The sequence below is a fragment of the Pteropus alecto genome, unplaced genomic scaffold, assembly GCF_000325575.1.
Source record: "Pteropus alecto unplaced genomic scaffold, ASM32557v1 scaffold269, whole genome shotgun sequence".
NCBI lineage: Eukaryota > Metazoa > Chordata > Mammalia > Chiroptera > Pteropodidae > Pteropus > Pteropus alecto.
Genome location: NW_006443566.1, coordinates 2,564,828 through 2,592,063, shown reverse-complemented (window position 1 = coordinate 2,592,063; position 27,236 = coordinate 2,564,828). Strand labels below are relative to the sequence as shown.

At 35.9% G+C, this 27,236-nt stretch overlaps 1 long non-coding RNA gene across 1 annotated transcript in view; it reads left to right on the top strand.

Annotated features, from left to right (window-relative positions):
* The window catches only part of LOC112472839, a 42,088-nt gene that overhangs the window by 10,549 nt on the left and 4,303 nt on the right, over positions 1 to 27,236 (top strand). Inside the window, exon 2 of the long non-coding RNA XR_003043782.1 lies at positions 26,473 to 26,532. This is a non-coding gene — a long non-coding RNA (uncharacterized LOC112472839). The remainder of the gene's footprint in view (positions 1 to 26,472; positions 26,533 to 27,236) is intronic.

The window sequence follows — 27,236 nt, the reverse complement described above, 5'->3', positions numbered from 1 at the left end:
AGATTTTTCTTGGCCAGACAGTGGAAGCCATTCCAGGCAAGGATCAAATTAAGGTTTTACCTTCCCACTTGAACCAGTCAGTTAAGCTAGATAAAGCGCTAGTTATAAATACAGTCTCAGTTCCCTACAACAACAAAGGTTTATTTCTTGCTCATGACATGTCTGTGGCTCTGTTCCACATCCTCTGTTACTCTAAGCTGAAAGAATAGGCTTTTTGGAAACGTTGCTATTCTGTGGCAGAAGGAAAAGACATATGGCAGAACCAGCTGCTTGGAAGTGGCATGTGTTACTTTTGTTCATATTTTATTGGTCAAAGCAGTTCAGATGGTTGAATCTGAAATTAGGCAGGCAGGAAGGGTCAGCTCAAGTGACATAGCTTGCCTTTATGTAAATGGAGTGATGGTATAATCCTCCTGTCCTGTTGTGAATCAGATGACCTCAAGATAGCTAACCTTAAATCAAGGGAGAGAGAGATGGATCTGCCATAGAGGCCAGCAAATAAATGAGGAGAAATGACAAGCTTAATACCAATGACCAGACTGAATCTTTACTTGTGGTTACTTTCACATGACACTGACCAAAGGCAAACAGACATGTTGAATTTTTGAGAGGATTATGTTGTTGAAGATATCACAAGTTTGCCTTGAAAAGCCTGTGATGGTTTGACATTGACTCTTAAAGGAATCTTTGACCCTCAAATTTATACCAGCTCTTTGCTGCTTCCTTGGTACACGTATTCTCCCATGTCCACTTCATATATGCCCAGAAAGATAATAGAAAAATAGAATCTTCTAGAGGCAAAGCCAGGCTCTAGCAGACAAATAGACAAAGGATATCCCCCAGAGAACAGAAATAAGTTTAACCAGTGGACTTCCTTCCTTGGTAGAGCAGGTGTTCTTTGCCATTGCTTTCCAGTAGTATTTTACCATTGGTGAAAAAAGAATATGTATTTGCCATTCTTTTCAGAATGGAAGACTTAACTGCATTAATCGTATTTATTCGGTTATATGTTGGGTGTGATGGTGTTGGTGGAGAGCACAGGTTACTTATCTTTTAATTTGTAGGTCATTGGACTAGGATAGAGCCAGATCGATATCTGTTGAAGAGGATTTGCATCACCCAGAGATTATAGACTTTGAGCCGAATCCAGTTACTGGGTGGGGCTTTAGGTTATCCCTTTAGAAAGAAGATAACTGTTCCAGAGTGGGAAGGATGCTCCCTCACCTCTGATATTTAGCGAGGCACATGACCCCTATATAGAAACTATTTCTTAGGCTCCTTGTAGCCAGATGAGGCCTCATACCTAAGTACTGGCCAGTGGATGGATGTGGAAGTGGTTGGTGTCTGCTTGTTTGTCATATTCCTTTCCTTTCACCCCCATGAACAAGGTGTTGGTGAGCTAGCTTATTGGAACATCCCGACAAGGGCAGTAACCCCAGGGAGTGGTGGGACAAGAGAGAAAGGACCTCAGTCCCTGGACTGTGGAGAGCTCTTTACCTTCCTGGGACCGCTTGTCTTCCCCTGGACTATTACATAGAAATAAGCTCCATTTGTTTGAGCCACTATATTCTTGGTTTTGTTGTAGCAGGATAGCCTATATCCTAGTTAATACAGGAAAGCAGGAAACAAAGTTAGATTTGTTTCTAGTGATTTTTTTTTTCATTTGAAGCTTTTGATTTATATATTCTTTCTATGAAAATTTATTTTTTTGAAATCGACTAACAAATAGTTTAGAAATAAACTCTTATTTGAACATCACTCTTATTGTGATTATGATATATTCTTTTTATTCATATACATAGGTTTTACATATTTATATAAAATTTGGTATCCTGATATTTTCATGTGATATCCATTTTCTTTGTTAGAGTTCTTATACTCGCATAGTTATTGTTACAAAACACTAGGTTTTACCATACTTTACTTAAAATCTCATTATAGTTGACTGCTATGGACTGAATTGTGTCCCCCCAAATTCATGTTGAAGCCTTCATCTTCCCCTCATCCCCACCTTGTAAACTGCATTGGAGATAGGGCTTTTAAGGAGGAGGTGATTAAGGTTAAATGAAGCCTAAGGTTAAATGGTCCTGTAAAACTGGTACCCTTATAAGAAGAGAAAGACACAAGAGATCTTTGCCTATGGGGACACAGTGAGAAGATGGCCATCTTCAACCCAGAAAGAGAGTTCTCACCAGAACCCGACCATGCTAGCACTCTGATCTTCGATTTCTGGCCTCCAGAACTGTGAGAAAATAAATTTCTTTTCTTCCGTCACCCAGTCATGGTACTTTGTTATGGTAGCCCAAGCTGACTGTGATGGAGCCCATGCTTTTAACTGCTATACTACAAATAGAGACCTTTCTCAGATCACACAGTCAGTGGCAAACAGACTGCATTTTAAGATTAAAGGTATCAGTATTAAATTGACAGGTCTAATATTCTGAATGAATTTTCAGTTAAGAAGTTACCTGTGTTTTGGAGAGATCAGTTTTGTGATCAGACTGCAGAGGGTTAAGAAGTGAGTTGGGGGGTAGAAGTTACCTGTGTTTTGGAGAGATCAGTTTTGTGTTTGCAGGCAAAATCCAGACTGCAAAGGGTTAAGAAGTGAGTTGGGGGTGGGGGGAGCAGTAAAAATGGGAGTTTAGACTGTCTTAAGACACTTGGTTATGAAGGGAAAGGGGCAAATAGGATAGTACAAGAGAGACGCAGTGTCTGGGAAAGTATCTTAGTTTCGTTTGTTCATTTGTTTGTTTTACGATGGGAGAGATTTAAACATTTATGTGCAGTGGGGTGAAAACCAGAAGAGAAGGAGCAGTTGAAGATGTGGAAGGGAAAAGTGGATAACATATGGCATCAGATCCCTAAGGAGATGGGGTGAGTGGCTTGAGTCCTGGAGTTCTGGTCAAAGGTTAGCTTTGGGCATGAAGGGGGACACCCTTCCTCTACACAGGCAGGAAGGAGGTAAGAATGGGTGTATGGGTTGTTGGTTATTGGTCATTGTTGGTTGTTGGTCAGTGGGGTGAGCAATCCGAGGGAGTCTGACTTAATGCCCTCTCCTTTGTTTCTGTAGAGGTGATGTCATTTGCTGAGTGGAAGGGCCAGATGGATGCTGGAGAAAGTGATGGAAGTTTGGAACTGAATCTGGGACATGAGAGGGAGCTGATTGGAAGCCCTAAAAAAGATTGATGGGCAACAGTGAGCAAGAGCCTACTGAGATAGGAGACCATGTGTTTGCAAAATTCCCAGTCAGCATGGTTAGAGCTTTTCATATCAGTGATCTGTCTCTAGATGATTGGAGTGGGAATGAAGAGGTAGATGCTTAGATTGGTTTAGAGGAAGGATAAGCTGGTAAGATAGTTGAGAGTTTACACATGGGAATGTGCAAAGCTGGGTGATCAGATCGTGGGTTATAGTGGGCAGGAAGTGTACTTGGGTCATGTTTGATGGATCAAGAAAAAATATGAGGGGTTGGGGAAAGACTGGATAACTAAACATGTTTAAGTTCAAATACGATTATTTATTCGTTCATTCAATAAATATTGAGCATTTTTTTATCTTCCAGGCACTGTTCTAGGAGGTGCGGCTACCTAGATCAAAACACTGATCAAAAAAGTCCTGGCCTGGTAGATTTTACTTCTAATGGGAGTTAGACTACATTGATATATGTAATCTATATGTATATGTAGTCTATATATATGTATATGGTTTCAGATTGTAAGAAAATGTTAAAAAGAAAAAAAGCATAAAGGATTAGAGAGTGATGCATCTGCTATTTTAGATTACTGTGAACAGGAAGGGGCTCTTGGAAGACATGTGTCCTCTGAGCAGTTCACAGCAGGGCATGTGGGTAAGGAAACAGCACAGCAGAGCCTGGCCAGGAGCTTGCTTAAGAAGCAGCTAGGGCACTGGGGAGTGCGAGTGAGGAAGAGAGTGGTAATTAATGAGGGGCATGATATATTAGGGCCACCATAAAGATTTAGGATTTTCAAGTGCCATGGGAAAGCCATTGGAAAGTTTGAATCAGAGGAGTGACTGTCTTACTTTTCTGATGGTTCGCATTGGCTGTTTTGTGGAGAATTGATTAGTAATGTGAATAAAGTAATCTAGAGAGCTAGAAGGATAAGAGATTGGAGCCTTGGGGCCTTTAAGTAGTGTATTGTAGGTTAAGACTTCAGCAATTGAGTGCTTCTGGGTGAAGGATCCCATTGCTGCTCCCTTAAGCAGACGCACCCACTCCACAATAGGCATTCTTTTCAGTGGATAAAGGCCTGACCCTGACCCTTGGCTTATACCACACCCTTTCCTGTTTTTGACTCTGCTTCTTACCAGCTTCATTATTCATTCTCCCATTTTGTCCTCACCTTGTCTTTCAGATCTGATGGACATTCTTGTCTGCTTGGCCAAGACTTCCTCTAGATTTAGGTTTTCAGCTCTTTTTTCCTGCTGTCTGAGTTCAGTCTTCTGCAGGAAAAAAGGGCCTAGTATATAAGACAGGTGGAAGTGAGGGAACTGGAAGTCAGTAGTGCAGTGCTTTGCCTACTTACAGCTATTTTCTGACGCCACAAAGCAACCCAAGACACTGCGGGAAAACTCCTAGCCTCCCAGTTCCTAGTGTGGAAAAGCCCTGTGTCGAACTGTGCTGCTGCCTTCTTGCAGCAAGCCATCCCTGGGATCACTTTGGGTCATGCTGACCCTGCTCAGCCTGTGCCTTCTTAATCCTTGGTCGCCTAGCTAGCTAAATGGCAACATGCATACCCTCCAATTACAAAGGGGTGTGCTGAGGGCACCCAAAACCATGAGGTAGGCATGGTACCTCTTCCCAAGTGTTAGTTTTACTTGCTGGCTGTTATTTAATTTACTAAATTTGGACAGTTAAAATGAATGTAGTTCTGATTATAAGCCATGAGTTCTGTCTGTCCTCAACAAGTTCTTATATTGATCCTAATTAAGAATGTTAATTTTTTTTTTATATCAAAAGAAACTGGTTATATTATAGTTGAGAATGTAACATTTGTGTGAACTCTAAGGGAAAAAACACAAATCCAAGAAATTTAAAGTTTGAATGGACCACTTAGGGCTGTACCTTCAGTCTGGGGATTAGTCAGTCCCTCTGCTCTGCATTGGGAATACTTTGATAGACAAGGTTAGAACTACCCTTTTAAGTTGTTGAATTCTGTACTTCTGTTTTTCTGTTTAAAGCAGCTATTATAACATTTTTATTCAGCATCGAGTAGGAGATGGCCACAATATAGACTCTGAACCTTAAAGCTTTTCTTGTTAAAGGTAAAAATGTGAGTGTTTTCTTCCTTTAGTCAGAGTTCTATTTTGACAAATGTCATTAAAGTACTCATTGCTGCACTATAAAAAGGATTTATAAGAACCAAGTGATGGTCTACTAAAGCCAATACTCAAAACAAGGTCACTCTAGACCACAAAATAGGTTTGAAGCTTTGGATTTAAAAAAAAAAAAAAAGGAAATCATTTGCATTCAAATCTGTAATTTTAATCTGAGTTGAGGGTGGATATTTTAGCATTAAGACAAAAAATTTCTTTAGACTGTTTGCTATCAAGAAATTGATTTAGGGCTAGGGATTTTGCACAACACTGCCAAATTATAAGACAAATGAGAATAAGGATTTGGTCATGTTCACTGATACATCCTGAGCTATGAGTCGCACACAATGCCTGTCATGTAACAATAACTATTTTTCGAGTTAATAAATGAACCATCTTTGGTATAGGGTTTGAAATAAAACAGAGACAGCATCAGGTTTTAATGATGGAGAATTCCTGGGTGTTCTGTCACAATGTTGCTATCAGTAAATAGCCTCTTTAAAATTAATAAAAGACATCACAGCTATAAGCTTTTTTTTGAGTCTGTCAGTTGTCAAGTCTCTTTAATCATATGACATGTCAGTTCTGTCTGTTAAATGGGGATAGCAGCACAGAATCTGTTGAGTGCAAGTAACTGCACTAGGATTAGATGAGATACATTGAATGGGAGAAAATACATGCAAATCATATATCTGATAATGGTCTTGTATTCCAAATTTATAAAGAACTCTTATAACTCAACAATAAGGACAAGTCACCCAACTGAAATATAGGCTAAGGATCCGAATAGACATTTCTCTGAAGAAGACCTATAAATGGCTGATAAGCACATAAAAAGATGCTCAACATCATTGGTCATAGGGATATGCAAGTCAAAACTACATTCGTAGTCACTAGTTGGCTATAATCAAGGGTAGATAATAATGTGTTGTTAAGGATTTGGAGAAATGGAAACCTTCCTATACTGGTGGGAATGTAAAAATGGGCAGCTGCTTTGGTAAACAGTTTGGCAGATCTTTAAGAGGTTAAAACGTAGAGTTACCATATATTACCCACTGTTACTGAAGTAAAAGGGGGTTTGTTTGCCTTTGCACATCAAAGCCGAAAGAGATATGAACAGGGAGTCTCAGCAAAGAAAGTAAAATATTACTTAAGGAAGTAGTTCCAAGCCTGGAGATACAGGTGAGCTAGCACTCAAAGAACTGGCTCCCTGATGGCTTCTAGGGATTAGGTTATATAGGGGAAAACTCATTAGTCATGGGAGCTGAGGATTTGGAGTTGTGGGCTCTACCAATTGGTTGGGGCTAGGGTATGAAGCAGTTGATCATTACATTGGATCCTGATACCAGTCATGGTATTGTTCTGTCTGGTTTCAGGGGGTTGCTGGTAGGGTTGTTTCAGCTTCCTGGGTCTGGAGCTAAAACACAACTGAGGTCAAGTTATTATCTTTACTTTGACTGAAGCTCTGTGTGGTCAACAGACCTGAGGCTTTGTTCCCAAGACTGTTTGATGCTTTCGTAAGAGCTGAATGATTAAGAAACTGGTCGTGCAGTATGTGCAAAGGTGGAAGGATGAGGAAAGAAAAGAAGCAAGTGAGTGTAAGGCCAGTTTGAATCAAAGAGAAATCTAAGAGAAAGAGTCATTTTAAAGAAGTGGAGATCTTCCCAGTTACACAAGCAGTTCCACCCCTAGGTATATACCTAAAAGAAATGAAGACATACATATATACAAACACTTGTGTACAAATGTTCACAGCAGTATTATTCCTAATACTTAAAAAGTAGAAACAACCCAGATGTCTATTAGTTGATGAATGTATAAATGAAATATGGTAAATCCATACAATGGAATATTATTCAACAATAAAAAGGAGTGAAGTACTGTATGACACATGCTACAACATGGACGAATCTCAAAACATGGTAAGCGAAAGAAGCCAGGCAAAAAATTCCATATATTGTGATTCCATGTATATGAAATGAATAGGCCAATCCATAGGTACAGAGAATAGACTAGTGGGCTGGGATGGTTGGAGCGGGGAGATGGGAGAGTGACTGCTAATGGGTAGGGAGTTTCTTTTTGGGATGGTGAAGACTGTCTAAGATCGCAGTGATAGTTGCAGAACTCTGTGAATATACTAAAACCAATGAATTATATGCTTTAAAAGCGTGAGCTGTTTGGTATGTGAATTATATCTCAATAAAGCTGTTAGAAAAAGAATAAATGAGCTAATATGTGGGAATATACTTTGAGCTATTTGAGAAGATACTATTATCATAGTTTGACCATAAGGCCTTTAAATAGTATCAGAATGACTTAGATAATTTTCCTTGCCTTCAGACCTGTGATTTTTATGCCATGACCCAACTTTATAAGGCTATATAATTAAGCAATATAAAATATTGAACATGTTGAAACATAAAATGAAAACTGCTTGGCTTAATATTTTTATTTAATAGAATTTTCTGAATTACTTAATTAGTGATAAGTAGAATGTGTCATGAAAGATTTAGATTTTAGCATCATAAAATCTTAGAGCTAGAAGAAACTTGAGAAGTCACCTATTCTAGGTCCCCTTTTGTTTTGTGAGTGAGGGAACTGAGTCCTGCAGAGGTTAAGATATCTTAGGTCTCAGAGCTGAGTAAGTGCTAGAGCTGAGTTCTTTCTGTTGACTACTATTGATTTTGGTGCTATTAATAGTATTAGCACTGATGACATCATAGCAGCTATTTAAATGCTTCCTATGTACCAGACATTCTATTAGATACTTTATATATATGTTATCTTGGTTAACCTACACAACAATTTATGTATTAGTTTCCTATTGCTGCTATAACAAATTAACAAGAACTTCATGGCTTAAAACAACACAAACTTAGTATCTTACAGTTCTGAAGGTCAGAAGTCCAAAGTGGGTCTTACTGAGTGTTGGCAGCGCTGTATTCCTTTCTGGAGGTTTTAGGGGAGATAGGTTTTCTTGTCTTTTCCAGCTTCTATAGGCTGCCCACATTTATTTGGCTTGTGGCCTCCTTCCATCTTCAAAGCCAGCACTGGCAGATTGAGTCTTTCTCACATGTCATTTCTCTGGTTCCGACACTTCTGAGTCCCTCTTCTCCCTTAAAGGATCTTTTGTGATTACTTTGGCTCTTCCTGGATAATTCAGGATGCTCTCCTTATTTTAAGGTCAATTGTTTAGCAACTTTAATTCCACTTGTAGCTTTAATTACCCCTTGCCATGTGACATGACATATTTACAAATTTCAAGGATTAGGACTTGGATATCCTGGGGAGGGGCATTATTCAGCCTATGACAATCTGTTAATTAGATTTAGAGGTTTAGGTTCAGTGAGATTAGGTAAATTGTCCAAAGCCTTAACATTAGTAAATGAAAGAGCTGATATTTTAACTCTGGCCTGTTATTTAGCATATCTTTCATGATCCCATGATCTTTTCTACAAATGCTATTTGATCCGGTCTCGAAAAGTAAGTAAGAGCAGGAGCAGTATTCAAATAGTAAACAACTATTTATTAAAAGAAAATCACACTTACTTTAATGACATCAAGAAATAGGCTGTTTTATTATGGAGCAGTTGAAAGCACGGTAGTGATATGGAAAAATGTTTATGATTTATCAAGACTTTCAATTCATTAACCCCTCCCTCTATTTCCCTCTATTCATTAGTCCCTTCCTGTCATCAAGTCCTTTCTTATCCAGTCTAGCTGCCCTAATTCAAATTACTCTCCTGCAAATTCCTCAGTTCCTTTGTACCTCTGATCTCTCCTGTCTGGCAGAGCCTCAGGACTGGATAAACTCAGCTACCTGCCTGTTCCTTTCACTATAATGATATAATCTTCCCATGTGCCTCTATTATCTCACTCCCCACAGCACACCTCCTCCATTCTTTCAAAACTCTAACCTCCCTACCAGTGGTATTTGACATTTTAGCAACTCTTCATGCAGTTGACCACAATCGAGCCTTACTTCCTTTCAGGAACACTCTTCTCTCGGCCTTTGTCACACCACCCTTTCCTGGTTTTCTTTTTCCCATTCTGGCTGACCTTTTTCAGTCTTCTTTGTTGGTCCTTCCACTTTGACTCTGAAAGAGGAGTTCCTCAAAGTTTGGTCCTCTTTTTGCCCCTCACTGTATACTTTGGGTTTTAAATATGATCATTTTGAATAAGTCTTCCATGTTTATGTCTCTAGCCTGGGGTTTCTCAACCTTGGCACTAGTGACATTTTGGTCTGGATAGGGTTTTTTTTTGGGGGGGGGGTGGTGAGGGTGGTTGTCTTATGCACTGTAAGATGTTTAGCAGCATCTCTGGCCTCCACCCACTAGATGCCCATAGAACCCCTATCTCAAGTGTGACAACCAAAACTTCCTCCACACATTGCTGAATATCTCCTGGGAGGCAATATCACCCCCAGCTGATAACCGTTTATCTAGCCTAAAGCATTCTTCTGATGTTCTAAGGATAATGCCTTTGTGGCAGCTCCATTTGAACCTCTCATAGGCATTTGAATTTAACATGACCAAAATGGACTCTTGTTCTATTTCCTTGTTACAGTCTTCCTTCAGCTTTCCTTATTCAGATCATTTAAGACCTTGGTTGCATTCCACTAAAGACGGGAGCTATAAGGGAGTTTTGGGCGAAGAAAAGATAGGATCTCTCTTTGGTCAGCTCTTTGTTGAGAGTAGACTGTGAGTTGGAAGGTTAAAGCAGACAGTCTAGTAAAGAAACTACTGTATCGATCTAGGTGAAAAATGGTAACAGAAAAGATAGTAAGAAGTGGTATTTACATACAAATTTCCCTGAGAAGAGGAATGCATTGTATCATAATGAGGTTAATATCTTAATGTGATATGTTTATCAAATATTTTCTCAGAACTTACTGGAAACAGATTTTGGTGGATCAGAGTGAGAATATAGTAGCTGAACCCCAGGAACTTGTGGGGATGTTACTTGTAACGAATGAAGGCCAGAATGGACAGTAAAATGAGAGACCCCACAGGAGGAGTAAGCAAGACAGCCAGGACAGCCAGATCCACCTCGCACCCCTCCCTAGGGCCCGCCCTCCCACTGGAAAACATGTACCTGTGGCAGGGTGGATTCAGCAAATGAGAGTCAAGAGACTTGCCTTCATGGGAGACATTGGAAGCAAGACATTTTGGGACTTAAGGCTCTTGGCTGAAAAGAGGCCGCTGTTAGCATTTGGTGTGGGACAGGTTTTTGTTGCATAAGATTGCCCTACATGAAGAGGAAAACTTTTGATCCCCGATTCCTCACAGATAGCAATGGATGCTCCCTTGTTGTGACATCTAAAAAGTGCCCCTCCCTTCCAATTTCTAAACTCCCACGGGCAGTCAGACATGCTGAACTGCAAACACTTGACTAAGCCCCCTTTTCTAATTCAAAATTTACCTTCCATAACAAGAAATCAAAAGGTTATGGTATTCTAGGCCCAGTTTTGAGGAGTTAGAAAGTATGGCAGTGAACATTGACACAGTACTTTAAAATTAACATTGATTTTTATTGCTGATACATCCCTTAAATTTTTTTCTGTCCCTAATATGTACCTTAAAATATTCTTAATTCTTTCATAGAGGGTGGGGACGTTTCGGGCCATCTCAGGCCATCTCTAAAAATAGTACATGGTATTCCAGCTCTAGCTACTCTCTTCCTATTGTAATATAAGGGAATTTGAATTAAAATGAATGAGGAGCTTGGATGACAGGGAATTCCCTAGTTGTATCTTAGCAAAAAGAGTGGGAGGATTGGAAGATGGAGGTTAATGGCTATATGCGACTGTTGATGCACATCATGTCTTTATAAGGTCTAGCTGCTATTAAGAGCTAAATCTTTTGAAAATCACATTTTAGAAAAATAGAAAATAGAATGTAATATTCATCAGCTTTATGAAAAATTGATAGCTCTGTATTGGGGCAATGAAAAACTCACTAAAGAACAGATCAACAGTTTTGAATATATAAAATTTTAGGACTTAGTCACAATGAAAAAATAATATAACAGACTGGGGAAAATGGTTGTATCAAGTGTAACTAAGGGTTAAAATCTGTAATACCTGAGGAGTCTTCTCAAACTTAATGAGGAAAAAAAATCAAGATTTAGTATATAAATGGACAGAGAATTTTAGTGATGAGTAATAGAGTTAGTAATAAAAATGCGTAATCAAAGATGCATTTTAAGTCAACCTTGAGTTACCCATTCTATTCTTGCAAAAGTACTAGAAATTAAAATAACTTCCAATTCTGGAGAGGTTTTAAGGAATTAGGGCCATTCATTCATTTTTTCTTGTGTTGTACCTGCTCCCAGCCACTGCCCTTCCCTGAACATGATGTGTGACTTCAGACTCTTTTCTCTTGTCCTGATTGCATCTTGCCCCTCTTACTTCTGACCTCCCTCGAGAGCAGAGGTCAGATGTGGGGACATCCCACCCAACTCTGCTTTGCTGGTGAGCTACCCTCTGATTTATGCTCAGCACTGCCTTGTAATCCTGGGTGTATGAGTCAACCCCTGCTACTTGCCTGGGGGATTCTGGAGGTCAGGGGTGGTCAATTGTGCCCTAGGGCCTGGCTCACAGTATTTGTTCAATAAATGTTGAGGGAATTATTGAAATTGGGTGAGTGTTTTAATGAACTGCAATATGTCAGAATGAGGGAATAACGTGGTCACCGAAAGTGTAATTATGAGTGTAATTTAGAGCGAAATTTTGGAACCAAATATAGAATGATATGTTTAGTGTGATTTGAACCACATTTTAAAAGTAATATTCAAAAATGAAATTTTAAAGATTTGAAATTATAGATTTTTTTATGACACATAAAGCTAACTTTTTTAATCTTTATGATAAAATGGATAATAAAAAAAATCAGCTGTCATACTTGACCTCCTTTACTCTCTATCAAAGGCTAAACTCTCTTCGTCCTGTCCAGTTATCTGGTTTAACTATGAGGAAGCAGGGTGGGCCTCCCCAAAGTGTGGACTCACAAGAATAGCTACATTTATATGAATATGAATTAGGTCTCTAAGCATATTTGAACTTTTACTATGCCTGGATATATATAGTTTGAGATATTTTCAGTTTTTGCTTTATACTCTAAATGATTCTAATAGGTATATGGTACTTAGTATGTAGTTTACAAATGCATTCACATGATCAGTGATAAGATTTTTAGCTTTTGATGATGTTAAGTGTAAATGGTAGTTGACTTCTTTAACATTTTTTGAGTACCAACTATCTGTCAGTGATTGAGATCCAGAATGCCTTTAGGGAAGTCCTTGTCTGGCAGGGAAGATTGACAGCCATGATCAGTGATGAACAAAATGCAGTGGGAGGTTGAAGTAGTTATTTGCAAAGGAGACTAGCAAGATAAGATTATTCCTCACTAGTGAGGTGACTCTTGAGCAGGGCTTCAGAGGATAAGCAAGATTTTTGCCAAAACGGGGAAAAAAGAGAAAAGCATGAACAGAAAGGTGAAGGTGCGGATGTGCATGATATATTCAGAAGCCACGGAAAGACTTTAGAGAGGGTTATGACATGATTAGATTTATATTTTGGAAAGAATGGAGGTCAGTATGGAGAATGATTGTAATAAGGAGACATGAAAAGAGTGGTTCTCAGTCTTTTTTGCTTTTGTTTTGGTATGCTTTCCCATGTGCCACTTTCGTAAGCATACCTAGATTTTACATTGCAACATAGATAAGGTTAGCTTTGTATTATGCGCAGTTCTGGCCAGCCAACCAACCATATGGCGTCTCTCAAAATTCATAGCTATACCACAGAGTATCTCTTCTGAAATGTTCCAGAGGTGATGGCTTGAATCAGAGCAATGATAACAGACATGGATATTTTCTTGTATAGACTTGATGACAGAGTTGATGTGTAGTGGTAAGGAGAAAAAGGAATATAGATCAATGTTTCTCAAATTTTAATGCATCTATGAATAGCTTCGGAATTTTGTTAAAAGGTAGGTTCTAATTTGGCAGGTTTGGGATGGGGCCAGAGAGTCTGTGTTTCTAACAAGATTCCAGGAGAGGAACATCACTATTGGTCCATGGAATAGGGTGAGGTAACTTGAATGTCAGGCTCCAGTGACTGGAAGGTGCTGTCATTGTCTGCAATGGGGAACACAGGAGAAAAGAAAGGTCAGCAAGGATCTGGGTGGTGTTGTGAATGTCCTTGTGGGACAGTAAGATAGAAAAATATATACACCAGGAAACTTGGATCTTCAACTCAAGAGGGAAATCAGGCCTACAAGACACAAATTTGGGAATCAGCATTTTACTGATTGTAGTAAAAGCCCTGAGAATGAATGTCATTATCTGCAAGAAAGAGATAAAGATACTCTTAGAATACGTACTTATTTTTGTTCGGTAGAATTTTAATGATCCATTTAAGTTTCTCCATAAACTAGCAATGGGGAAGAAATTGGATAAGTAGCCTCCTCCATATGAACGATCTGTACGTATAAATTCAGAAGTGGAGAAATCCTTTTTGGAGGATCATTTTATTCCTTGGTAATGACCATAGAGCAGCTTACATAGTCTGTAGATCAGGTTAAAAATGAAGTACCATCTCTTATGAAATTCACTCATACAAATGTTCATTAAACATCTTTAAAATGGCAGCCACTCTTCTAAGATCTGGGTTTAAAATAATAGCAAACAAAATGTATTCCTGACATGATGGAGGTTATGGGGGATAGGTAGACAAAGTGATTACAGTACAGTATTATCAATACTGCGGTGGGGAAGTGTAGCAGGGACACATGTCTCAGTGTGGAGACAAAGGACAGCCTTTCTGAGGAAGTAGCGTTTAAACTGAGACCAGAGGGCTAAGTGAAGAGGTCAGGAAGGGCATGACAGCAATGACTTGGAACTGAGAAGGCCCTGCAGATTGAAGAAGGGCAGTGCGGCTGACCCACAGAATGTGGGGAGTGGAGAATAAGGAGAAATGAGATTGGAGAGGTGAACAGAGGCTACTACTAGGCCACTTCCTCTGGGACTTGGTAAAGGGTAGAGGGAGAAAATGATGTATTTTCCAAAGGAAAAAGTATTATTCTGCCTGGGTATAGTTCAAACAATAGTCTTAGGCATATGGTTTTCTAAGGCTTTTATGGACTGGCCTAGTGGTGGAATGACTCATAGTAATACTGTTTCTATAGGAATAATGTTTTGGGCTTCAAGAACTGTCTTAAATTTAAATTTTTTTTTTTTTTTTTTTGCCATTTAAGGACTGCTTGGACAGGCACACAATTCTAGTGCTTTTTGTTATTTGTGCCCAAATTATACTTTCTCTGGTGTTTATCTATATGACTGCAGGTGTTGATTTTCCACCCTCTGATATGAATCAAAGGTATCATTCCACAGATGTGGTTGAACTGTTGTTTTCTTTTCTTGAACAGACTTAGAAAATATATGGAAATAAAAATAGAAATCTTTTTATAAATTGTTGGCTTTTCACAGTGTTTGTTCTTTAAAATTAAGGATTCCCTCTGTAAGCTAAATTGTAGTATAGTGTTATATACTATGAAAGTATGCAAAATGAAACTGACATGAAAATTGTTATAAACAAAGTAAGAGAGATTGGTGTAGTTTCCATACTGAAGTCAAATGGAATGCAGAAGATAAACAGTAAAAGGATAAAATGCCCAGTTTTTAAAAATATTTTAATAACCATGAGTTTATTAATCATATTATTATCTAATCATCATAACCACCATCATCATCTTCATCACCAGCTATTGTTATCATTAGAAATAGTAGGCTTTTTAAAGCAGAAAAGAGCTGTTATGGCCAGTCTCTTTATAAAATAGATCTATATGAGCTACATTTTGTTTAATAAGTGAAACTTCAGGCTGAAATCCCCTCAAATTCCCATGTCTTCAATAAGCAAAGTTAATTTCATCCACATGTATCTCAATGAAAATATCTTCTATGTCAGAATGTTTTCAGCGGGCAATTAACAGAAGCTCCAACAGAAAATGGCTTTAACAAGTAAATTTTATGAGTTCATATTACTAGAAATTTGGAAGAAAGATGGTTTTATCTCTAACTGTTGTCATTAGGCACTTGAGAACTTTTCTTCCATTCTTCCACGAGTTAGCTTTTGTCCTCAGGCTTGTCCCCTGCTGATCTCAAGATGGAAGGCAGCTTTTGCTCTAAGATATGTGTCCTTATTTCAGAGCATCCCAGACTGTAAGAAAAGAAGATGTCTCTTGTCTTAGTTCGGGCTGCTATAACAAAATACTGTACACTGAATGGTTTAAAGAACAGACATTTATTTCTCATAATTCTGGTGTTTGGTAAGTCCAAGATCAAGGTGTATGAGATTCGATTTTGGTGAGGGCCCTTTCCTGGCATGCAGACAGCCACCTTTCTGCTGTTTCTTCAATGACAGAGAGAGAAGGAGCTCTCGTCCCTTTCTCATTTTCTAAAGAAACTTATTCCATAATGGAGGCTCCACCCTCATAATCTAATTTAACTGTAATTACCTCCCAAAGGCCCCACTTTTGAATACCATCACATTGAGGGTTATGGTTTCAACATGTGAATTTGTGGAGGGATACAAACATTCAGGCTATATTATGTCTTTTTTTAAGAGTGGAAAAAAATCTTTCTGAGAAGCTTCCCAGCAGTTGACTTCACTAGCCAACTGTACATCATATAACCTATTTCTAAACCATTCAATGGTGAGGAGTATAGAAGCTTAGACTAGTCAAGATTCACGGCCCTCCAAACCTCCCAGAGAAGTACAAAGTTTGCATCCAGTTTTCCAGGAAGGAGTGTGAACTGGAAAGGCAGCCACAGTGTGTGCCATACCATCCAAGGCCAGTTCTGCTTGGGATCTGTATCCTTTACGTACTATTTCTTGGAGGACTTTATTCTGTTAATCATTTTTTTCTTACCTTTATTTTTAGTCTCTCCCTTCTATCTCTTTAAAGCTTATTAAAAAGAGAGTCTACATGTACTGTCTCCATTTCTTTTCTTCCAATTTATTCCTTAAATCTCCTGTAGTCCTGATTCTGCTCCTCTCAGTAATGCACCTTACCTTCGGTTGTCATCAGCGCCAACTTGATTGCCTGATCTTTTGCCAGTATTATCAGCAGTGTTTGGCAAGACCAGTGGTTCTCCAAGTTTCGTGTACACCAGAATCAGAGAGATTAAAATACAGATCACTGGGCTCCATCCCTAGAGTGTCTAATTCAGTAAGTCTGAGCTAGGGCCTGTAGACTTGAATTTAATTAAACTCTCTGGGGACATTTGATATTATAGATTTAACTACTACTTTTTTCTTGAGTTTCAAAGCTTAAAATTATTCTCGAATCTGTACTTCTTGTTCCTCCTGTATTTTATTGAGAAATGGCAGTATCCTTATTCTCAACTAAGAAATCTGGAACTCACTCTGGTTCTTTACTCTTCATTTCCCCCGTATATAGCCAACTGATGTTCTAAACTTTAAATATCCCTCAAGTGCATCATTTTATCTCCATTTCTGTTGTTTCTGCTTTACTTTGAGCCTTCATTTCTTTTCACCTATACTGCTGTGATGTTCTCTAATGCGCTTGTGCTATCTCCAATCTCACACTTTCTCTTATTTATACTTCATATTGTTGCAGTGATGTTTTTAAAAATGCAAGGCTGATCACATTATTCCAGAGCTCAACATCCTTTGGCTTCTTATGCCTTCCAGACAAAATCCGGACTCTTTCTCGTGCGACCAGAGGGCTTCGGGATTGGTTCTCTGCCCACCTGTCTAGTGTTTGCTGTTCTCACCTCCTCTTCTTTCCTGTTTCTCAGTACTGAACTTCCTTCAACCCTGAGTTCTCTTGGGCTTCTGCGCTTTTGAATGTCTTCTCTGCCTGAAACATTTCTCTTTCCCGCTTCACTGCTTTAGCAGCTCCTGGGTATCTTTCAAGACTTAGCTCAGGGACACCTTCACTACCACTCTGATTCCCTGGTCCCCTTGGTATTCCTGGAAACTAGTTGCTCCTTTTCTGTACAACCAAAGAGGTACGTAAATGGTACTCATTTAGCACTTAAAACACATTGCTTAATTCTGGAGGTTTATGTGGTGTTTGACTCCTTCTAGAATATGATTTTTTTTTTTTTTTAGTATAAAGATTGTACTTTTCATCTGTTTCCCAATATAGCACCTAACAATAACTGCTTAATAAACATTTACTGAGGGATTGAATGTTAAGGATAATTTTTAGTGACAGAAACTAGTCATAAAACCAAATCTGGAGAACTTAGGACTGGGAAACCATTTGGGGGGTAACAGAAATACCTTAGACTTTGTATCTAATTGGATTTGCTCAAGATTCTGGTGGAATTAGTGATTTTTAGAGTCTATGACAGGACTGGGATAGGGGTTGGTGATATATTATAAAAATCACTTGAGTGATGTTCAAATTAGTTTGCCATTTCCATTTCCTTGAGAGTTTAAATGAAATCAGATATATGACTGCTGTTAAGAGCTCTTTAAGATCTTTGTCCAGTAAGACGAAAACATCTGATTCCAAATTTTTCTGGGATATATATATATATGTGTGTGTGTGTTAGAGAAGTTTATGCAAACTTAAAAACAAATAATGGTTGTCATAAAGCTGCCATCTCTTTGATATATAAATGTTATTTTTAATATTTTAAGGGTTAGCTTATTCATTGTTCTGCTAAAAATTTCATAGTATTTGTCTGGTCTAAACCTGCATTATCCACATGGTAGCCACCAGCTGCATATGGCTATTTAAATTTGAACTTAAATAAGTTAGAATTAAATTAAATTAGAAATTTAGTTCCTCAAATATGTTAGCTGCATTTCAAGAGTTCCATATTATGTATTGACAATACAGATATAGAACATTTTCATTATTGTCTTAATAATTTAGTCAGACGATTAGCATATAATCTCAAATTCCTATTTAAAAAAAAAATCCAAAAATTTCCCTTTTAAAGTATTTTGATTGTATAGTAAATCACAGATATGGAAAACTATCCAGATCAAATATGTGGTTTGATGAGTTATTACAATGCCAGTAACACCCAGGTCAAGAAATAGAACTTTATCAGTCACTCTTGAAACTCTTCCAGATGTCTATATTAATCACAACCCTCTCATCTCCCATAAGTGACCATTATCCCAACTTTTATAGTAATCACTTGCATTCTTCTTTTGATAATTTATGGATCCAACTCGCATCCTTAGACACGAGAAATTACACAATTCAGTGGTTTTAGTATATTTGCAGAGTTGTACAACCATTGCCATAATCTAGATATGGAACATTTTCATCATTTCAAAGAGAAATCCATACCCATTAGCAGTCTCTTTCCATCCCCATTCTCCCAGTGTCCCTAGCCCTGGCAACTATTAATCTACTTTCCATCTCTATGGATGTTTATTCTGATTTTCATATATAGCAAGTCATACAATATGTAGTCTTTTGTATTTGACTTCTTTCACTTAGTATAATAATTTTGAATTTTATCCATGACGTAGCATATGTTAGTACTTCAATCCTTTTTCATTGCTGAATACTATTCCATTGTATGAATATGCTACGGTTTATCCATTCATCAATTGGTGGACATTTGTGTTCTTTCCACTTATTGGCTATTATGAATAATTCTTTTATGAACATGGCATGTTTATCTTTATGCCAGTACTATACTGTGTTGATTACTGCAACTATTAAGTTTTGAAATTGGGTTATGTGAGTCTTTCAACTCTGTTCTCTTTTTTAAAGATCGTTTGGCTATTCTCGGTCTCTTGCATATCCATATGAGTTTTAGGATCAGTTTTTCAATTTCTGTACAAAAGCCAGCTTGGTTTATAATAGGATCGTGCTGAATATGTAGACCGATAAGGGAAGTATTGACATCCTAACAATATTGTCTTAACAATCCATGAATGTGGCATATTTTTCAATATTTTTAGATTATCTTTAACTTCTTCAGTGTTTCGTAGTGTCCATAACAATGTCTTATACCATTTTTATTAAGTATATTCCTAAGTATTTTATTCTTTTTGATGTGATTACAAATGGAATTAGTTTCTTAATTCCATTATATCATTTTTGGATTAGTCATTACTGTTATATAGAAATAAATTGAATTTTGTATATTATTCTTATATTCTGCAACCTTACTGAACATGGTTATTAGTTCAGATAGTTTTTTTATAGTAGATTCCTTGGGATTATCTATGTACAAAATCATGTCATCTATGAATAGAGAAAATTAATACTTATTCCTTTCCAATCTGGATGCTGTTTTTTGTTTTTGTTTTTTTTGTTTTTGTTTTTGTTTTGTCTTGACTAATTGCATAGACTATAACCTGCAGTGAAATGTTGAGTAGAAACAGTAAGACATAGAACATCATTTTTTTGTTCCTAATTTTAGGAGGGAAGCATTCAGTCTTTCACTACTAAGCATAATGTTAGTTGTGAGTTTTTCATAGGTAGAGATAGTCTTCTATTCTTAGTTTGTCAAATTCCTTTTTTATGATAAGACAGTGTTGGATTTTGGAAAATGCTTTTTCTGTGTCTATTGATATGATCATGTGGTTTTTATTTTTTAAATTTTATTAATATGATATATTGATTGATTTTATTGGTATATTGAACCAACCTTGCATTCCAAGGACAAATCCCACTTGGTCATCGTATTACTATTTATATAATACTGAATTTGGTTTGCTAGTATTTTATTGAGGATTTTTGTATCAATAGCCATAAGGAATGTCAGTCTATAGTTTTCTTATGATTGTCTGGGTTTGGTATCATATAATACTGGCCTTGTAGAATCAGTTGAGAACTGTTTGTCCCCCCTCCCCGCCGCCTCTTTTCTTTTCTTTTTTTGGAGAATTCGAGAAAGATCATTATTCATTCTTTTTTAAATGTTTGGTTGAATTGACCAGTGAAGCCCCCTCTGGGTCTGCACTTATTTTTGTTGGAAGTATTTTAATTACTAATTCAATTTCTTTACTTGTTGTAGGCCTATTAAATGTTTCTATATTTTCTTGAATCAGTTTCAATAATTTATGTTTTTTTCTGGGACTATGTCCTTTTCATTTAAGTTATCAAATTTGATATTGTGTAATTTTTCATAGTATTTATAATACTTTTTATTTTTAAAATTTCCTTCTGTTACTGATTTCTGATTGCATTCCATTGTGGTCAGAGAACAGTCTTTGCATTTTAGTCACTAAATTATTGAGTGTTGTTTGTGGCCTACTATATGGTCTATCTTAGAGAATGTTTTATGTACACTTGAGAAGAACGTATATTGTATTGTTGGGTTATATTGTTGAATGTATACTGTATATATTTTGAATGTTGTATAGATGTCTATTAGGTCTAGTTGGCCTATACTTTTGTTCAAACCTTCTATTATCTTTTGATTTTTCTTCCTGGTTTTATTATCTAGTATTGAAAGGGGATATTGAAGTGTCCCATTATCATTTTTGAATTGTGTATTTATTACTTCGATTCTCTTTTTATTTGTTTTAAAGTTTATTTTATCTGATTCTTTTAGGAGTTACTTTCAACCTGTCTGTATCACTGAACCTAAGATGTGTCTCCTATAGACAGTATATAAGGGTATAGTTAGATTTAAAAAAATACAATCAATATAAATATGATCTCTGCCTTATAATTGGATTATTTAATCTATTCACATTTTATATTATCGATATGGTTAGATTTACATTTACCATTCTGCTTTTGGTTTTCTCAGGTTTCATTCCTTTTTTGTTCTTTACTGCCTTCTTTCGAATTAACTGAATATTTTCCAGTATGGTATTTTAACTTCTTTATTAATTTTTAAATTATATATATTTGAATTATTTTCTTAGTGTTTGCTCTAGGGTTTACAACATACATCTTAACTTATAAAAATCTACTTCTGATTTTTATTTCAATAAAATAAACCTTCTTTCCAAATAGTTTCATTTCCCTCTCCCCTTCTTTTTTTTGCTGCTGTTATTATACATATATTATGTTTATATATTGTAGAAACCCAACAATACATTGTTATAATTTTTACTCTTATAACCTTATGTATTTTAAAGAACCTGAGAGAAGAAAGGAGAGCAAGTACATATTTATAGAATTAGGATATTAACCTTTTTATTTTTCATTCTCTTTAGATATTCCTGTGGATTTGAGTTACAATTTGGTGTTATTTCCTTACTCCAGTACAGCTTTGCTCTCACCTGCCTCCTCTAGGTTATTGTCAATCATAAAATTTCTATGTTACTAGCCTAACAGTGCAAGCGTGTGCATATGCATGTCATTTTATTGAATTACTCTTTAAATCAATTAGGAGAAGAAAGGGAAAGAAAAAAATGCAATTACAGTGTCTTTTATAATTATGTACATAGTTAACTTTATTGGCACTCTGTTTTTTGTGTGGATTCAAATTACTATTTGATGTCATTTGCTTTCAGCCTGAAGAACTCCCTTTAGTATTTCTTGTAAAGCAGATCTCCTAGCAACAGAGTCTCTCAGTTGTTGTTTTTTTTTTTCTTGGCACTGTCTTGGTTTCACCTTCATTGTTAAAAGATAGTTTTGCTATATATAAGATTCTTAGTTCACAGTTGTACTTTCAGCACTTTGCATATTTAATCCTAGTGCCTTCTGGTTGCCTTTGCTTCTGATGATAAGTCAGTGTTAATTTTATTGGGGTTCCTGTGTATGTAATGAGTCATTTTTCTCTTACAAGATTTTGTCTTGCAATATTTTCACTATTATGTGTTTGGATGTGGTTCTCTTTGTACTTATCTTTGGAGTTTGTTGAACCTCTTGAATATTTAAATTAATAATGTTTTTCATCAGATGTGGAAAGATTTCAGCCTTTATTTCTTTAACTGTTTTTTTTCTGCCCTTTTCTCTTTCTCTGGCGCTGTTCATTTTTCTTCATTCTTTTTTCTCCCTACCCTTAAAATTGCATAATCTCTATTGATCTATTTTTAAGCTCTCTGACTTTCTTCTTCCAGTTCAAATCTGATGTTGAGCTTCTCTAGTGAATTTTCCATTTTAGTTATTATACTTTTTTATAGGTCTGTTCTCTTTTATAGGTCATGTTAATGGTTTTAACCTCATGCTTTTAAAAATAAAAACCTTTCACTTTCTACTCTTATGAGGGAGCAACTTCCATTGGGTGGAGTTCCTTAAAACTTCCTAATATCCCTTACCTAGTGTTTAAGATACTCCAGAGAAGAATAGTAAGAATATTAGGAGATATATATGCATATATGTGTGTGTGTGTGTGTGTGTGTGTGTGTGTATATATCTCTACATCGATATATCTATATGAAAACCTTTCACTTTCTACTCTTATGAGGGAGCAACTTCCATTGGGTGGAGTTCCTTAAAACTTCCTAATATCCCTTACCTAGTGTTTAAGATACTCCAGAGAAGAATAGTAAGAATATTAGGCGATATATATGCATATATGTGTGTGTGTGTGTGTGTGTGTGTGTGTGTGTATGTCTCTACATCGATATATCTATATCTATATATAAACATATATAGGTGTATGATATATCTTTTTGAGCAAAATATATATATTCATACACCCAACCGACAGTGTTTGTTTTAAAGAAATAGCTCATGTGATTGTGAGAGCTGCTAAGGCTGAAATTTGTAGGATAGACTAGCAGGCTGGAAACTCAGGCAGGGTTTCTGTGTTATAGTCTTGAGGCAGAATTGCTTCTTCCTCAGGAAAATTTGCTTTTAAGGCCTTCAACTGATTAGATGAGGCCCAGTGCATTATGGAGGGTAACCTGCTTTATTTAAAGTCAGCTGATTAGAAATGTTAATCACATCCTCAAAGACCTTTATAGCAACGTGTAGACTAGGATTAGACCAAACAGTTGGACATCGTGGTCTCGCCAAGTTGACACATAAAATTAACCTTCAGACTTAGGTTAACCATTTAATTTATTGCCCAAACTGAAATTCTTTTGAGACTAAGGAGTACTAAAAGATAATAAAATTATGTAATTTTAATTTTTGACTGACAAATTTTTTTATCATATTAGCGACCATATAAAATGCCCCTATTAAATTCATTTTAAAATAAAATTATTTTAAAAAATTAACATATATCCATGTACATCAGAGCACACAAAACTGTTTCATATTGATTTTCTCAACCTTAAAAAGAACATAAGTAGAATTCACAATAAAAATTTATAAATATTATTTAGCTTTTTAGTCATAATTTATATGTAATACTGAGTCTTTATTTTCCTGAAAGAAATGTAGTTTGAAATATGGTTGCATTGTTTTTATTTGTTTTATAAAATTATTGTTTTCTTCAAAGTTTCATTGAATGGTTACTAAACTTGAAATTGTTGATTCTTTTCAATATTTATTTGCCATAAGTCATAATTTTTAAATTTGAGAATATAATATCTCTGTAGGTACTGAGATTCCTGGTGATTTCAAAGCAAATTCTACTATTTTGAGGCTATTCTAAATTTTGATTTTTTAATACTTTAATATGAATATATTCCAGCCCATATATTTTCACAGATACTGTCTTTTTTACTCTATTTAGAGTACCTTTCTCAATGAGTTCTTACAAGACAAAGTTTGTATCTATTTAGAAGTCTTTTGAACATTTTACTAGATTTAGATGCTGCTAGAATGTAAGCATTTTGATGTTCATTTCATTCTGGTACATAATATAAACTAAGTAAAAAAAATATGGTTCTTTGTATAAATTAAATCTTGAATTAAAGATTTCCAACTGACTAAACAAAACGAAGTTAAGATTTATAGTGCTTGATTGAAAAGAATTTAGTTCTATTGATGATTTTACAAAGCGAGTCTAAAAAGGCTCAAAGATTTTTAAGATATGCAGCAAAAAGGGAAAACATATACTGCCATGCAGGTTTTTTAATTCAACATTATATTTGACTCAAAATATTTTAGTTCTATTTCTTTAACTATGTGTGTATATTTGTATTTAAATATTTACAAACTTTGATTGGTATACTGTCACGTCTTTGGTGGATGGAATTGTGAAATATATTTGCTTCTACATTGATTGGTAGTGTATTGCAGTTTATATGGCACAGTTGTGAATGATATATGAATCACAACCATGTCCAAGTTTATTTCTGTTCCATAATTTTTTTAATTAATAAGAACTTTGTTTTTTACTCTATAATGCTGCACTTGGCCAAAATTTATATTTGTGTTGTCATTGTAAAAACACAGTTTTATTTATCCTTATTGTTCACAGATTCCATTTTGCAAATTCTCCTACTTACAAAAATTCATTTGCAACCCCTAAATTAGTACTCATGGTCTTCTGTAGTTATTCATGGACATTTACAGAGTAATAAAAAATTTGGATTGTTCAACACATATTCCCAGCTGAGGTAAAATAGGCAATTTTCTGCCTCCTTCTTTCAGCTCTTACACTGTAAACAAGTGTCCTTTGCGTGGTGGCACATTTTTTTGCATTTTTAATGATGATTTGTTGGTGATTCCCTGGTTAAAATGGTACCCAGGAACAGTCCTAAAGTACTATTTACTGTTCCTAAGTGCAAGAAAGCTGTGACGTGATGTATTTTACAGAGAAAATACGTGTTTTAAATAAGTTTCATTCAGGCATGAGTTAGTGCTATTGACTGACTATGAGTTGAGTGTTAGTGACTCAAAAATGTATATTCACTAAAGTATCTTTAAGCAGAAACACACATGAAACAAAATTTATTTGATCAGTTGATGAAAATTTAGCCAGAGGCTCAGAGGAACCTAACTCTGTATTTCCTCTAAGAGCAGTGCTTTGGTTTTCACTAATTCATTGTTCACAGTGGCTTTATAGAGCTTAATTACTGTGAACAGTGAAAACTGACTGTAATTTTATTTTTGTCATTGAACTTTTAAACTGAGTTTAAATATCAGTTATAGCAATGTCATGTGTTTCATGTTTTACAGAATGAACTTCCAATAGCTTTACTTTGATTCCATGAATTGGATGAAAACCATCAAACCATTGTTGGAATTCACTGATTTTTCTAGTTGATATATCTCCTGACACTGATGGGATGCTGGCATCATTTAAGTGTGAATTTCTTCCTCTAATAGAGCCAACAAAATAACAGCTGTCACTTAACTTTTGACTATGTAAACAACATAATTTATAATCAGAGCTGAGTAAGATAAATTTAAAGAACAATCATTTGATCTAATTGAAAAGTCAGGCCTTACAGAGTAATATGTAAAACATCTCCATATACTTTTCTTAAATTGATGTATTCAGGCCAGTCATAAGCAGGAGCAGCGGCACTGAATATTTCTTCCACCTTCACTCAGGACCTAAGGTGTTAGCTGTCCCTAGCCGCTCCTAAGTGCACTTCCTTTTTCTGTAAATGGCTTGGATGCTGTCTTTGAGGATGAAGGGTCAGTTATAGCCCATCCGGAGATGCTCAGGGCCTTTCATATTTAACCACGTTAAAATGGCATCTGATTTCACTACATATGCCTCTTAATACTGCTCAATGAGATCATGGCAGAGCCTGGAAGTAAAAGTCCTGGCTTATTATAATGTTACTATAATAAAAAATCACCAGAAAATGGAAAATCCAGGACAAATAGTCAGTTGGGTGGGCCAGTGGGACAATGGGCATAAATTGTGACTGTTTCAGGGAAAATGACACAAATGGACACTTTACCAGACACATGTTTTTTCAAAAATCTCCTAACCCCAAACTCTTAATTACTATTTTCCTGTCACAAAAGACTGTGCCCTCAGTGTGATTCACTTGTTTATGACTAGTAATTTTCACAGCATTATGCACATGGAAAAGAATGTGAAGCATTCTTCTTAGTCAGTTTTATTCATTGTGGCATTTTTTCTAGAACATTTTCTGTTTCTCTTAAAACCTTTATTAAATTTTGCATGTTTGCATTTTTAAACTAAACACATGTAATTCATTCAGGAAGTTATTCTCCCTTAAATTAGTTCTTTTGTTATATTAATCATACAGTAATTAAAAATGAAATTTGGGAATGAAAGAAAAGCAGTTTTTACATATATTTGATACAATCAGATTATCTGAATATGATTATAATAATACTTTATATTCTATTACAGGATTAAGTACACGGATTTACCATATATCCTATGACCCTTTACTGGAGCCTAGTGAGATAGGTAAGTGAAAAGCATTTTTTGAAGAGCTATTTCTGAAACATTAAATAATTTGATCTCATAGGTTCCTGACAAAGTGGCAGTGGGACATATCTTACTTCACTGATTTACCTCTTTTTCTCTTTAAGAAAACATTGGTAGAAATGTCATCTTTACATGTAACATTTCCCTAATATTCAATAAACATTTTTCCAGGGAGCAGTAGGTTTATTTTCTATAATAATTATAATGAAGACATTGTTAATAAGACACAAGTTTGACATGCTATAACCCTTAAAGCACTAAAAATAATCATTAAAAGCAATGTGGTACCCTGGATTGGATCTTAGAACTGAAAAAAGCCATTAGTGAAAAACAAGTGAAATCCAAATGATTTCAGAAATGTGTTCAGATCAAATGAAGTCTGTAGCTTAGTTACTAGTAATGTACCAACATTAATTTCTTAGTTTTGATAAAACCATGGCCTGTAAGATGTCAACTTTAGGTAAAACTGGGCAAAAGGTATATAGAGACTCTGTAGTATCTTTGTAAAGTTTCCGTAAATCTAAAATTATTCCAAAGTAAAAGTTTATTTAAAGCAGGAAAAATGAAGGTCTATTAATTTGAAAATTATAGTTTATAAGTAGCTTTTCTGTGTAGTAATTTGATAAATCGAAATTATTAATTACCTTTAAAAATCCAGATTTCATGAAATAGAGATGTAGGGA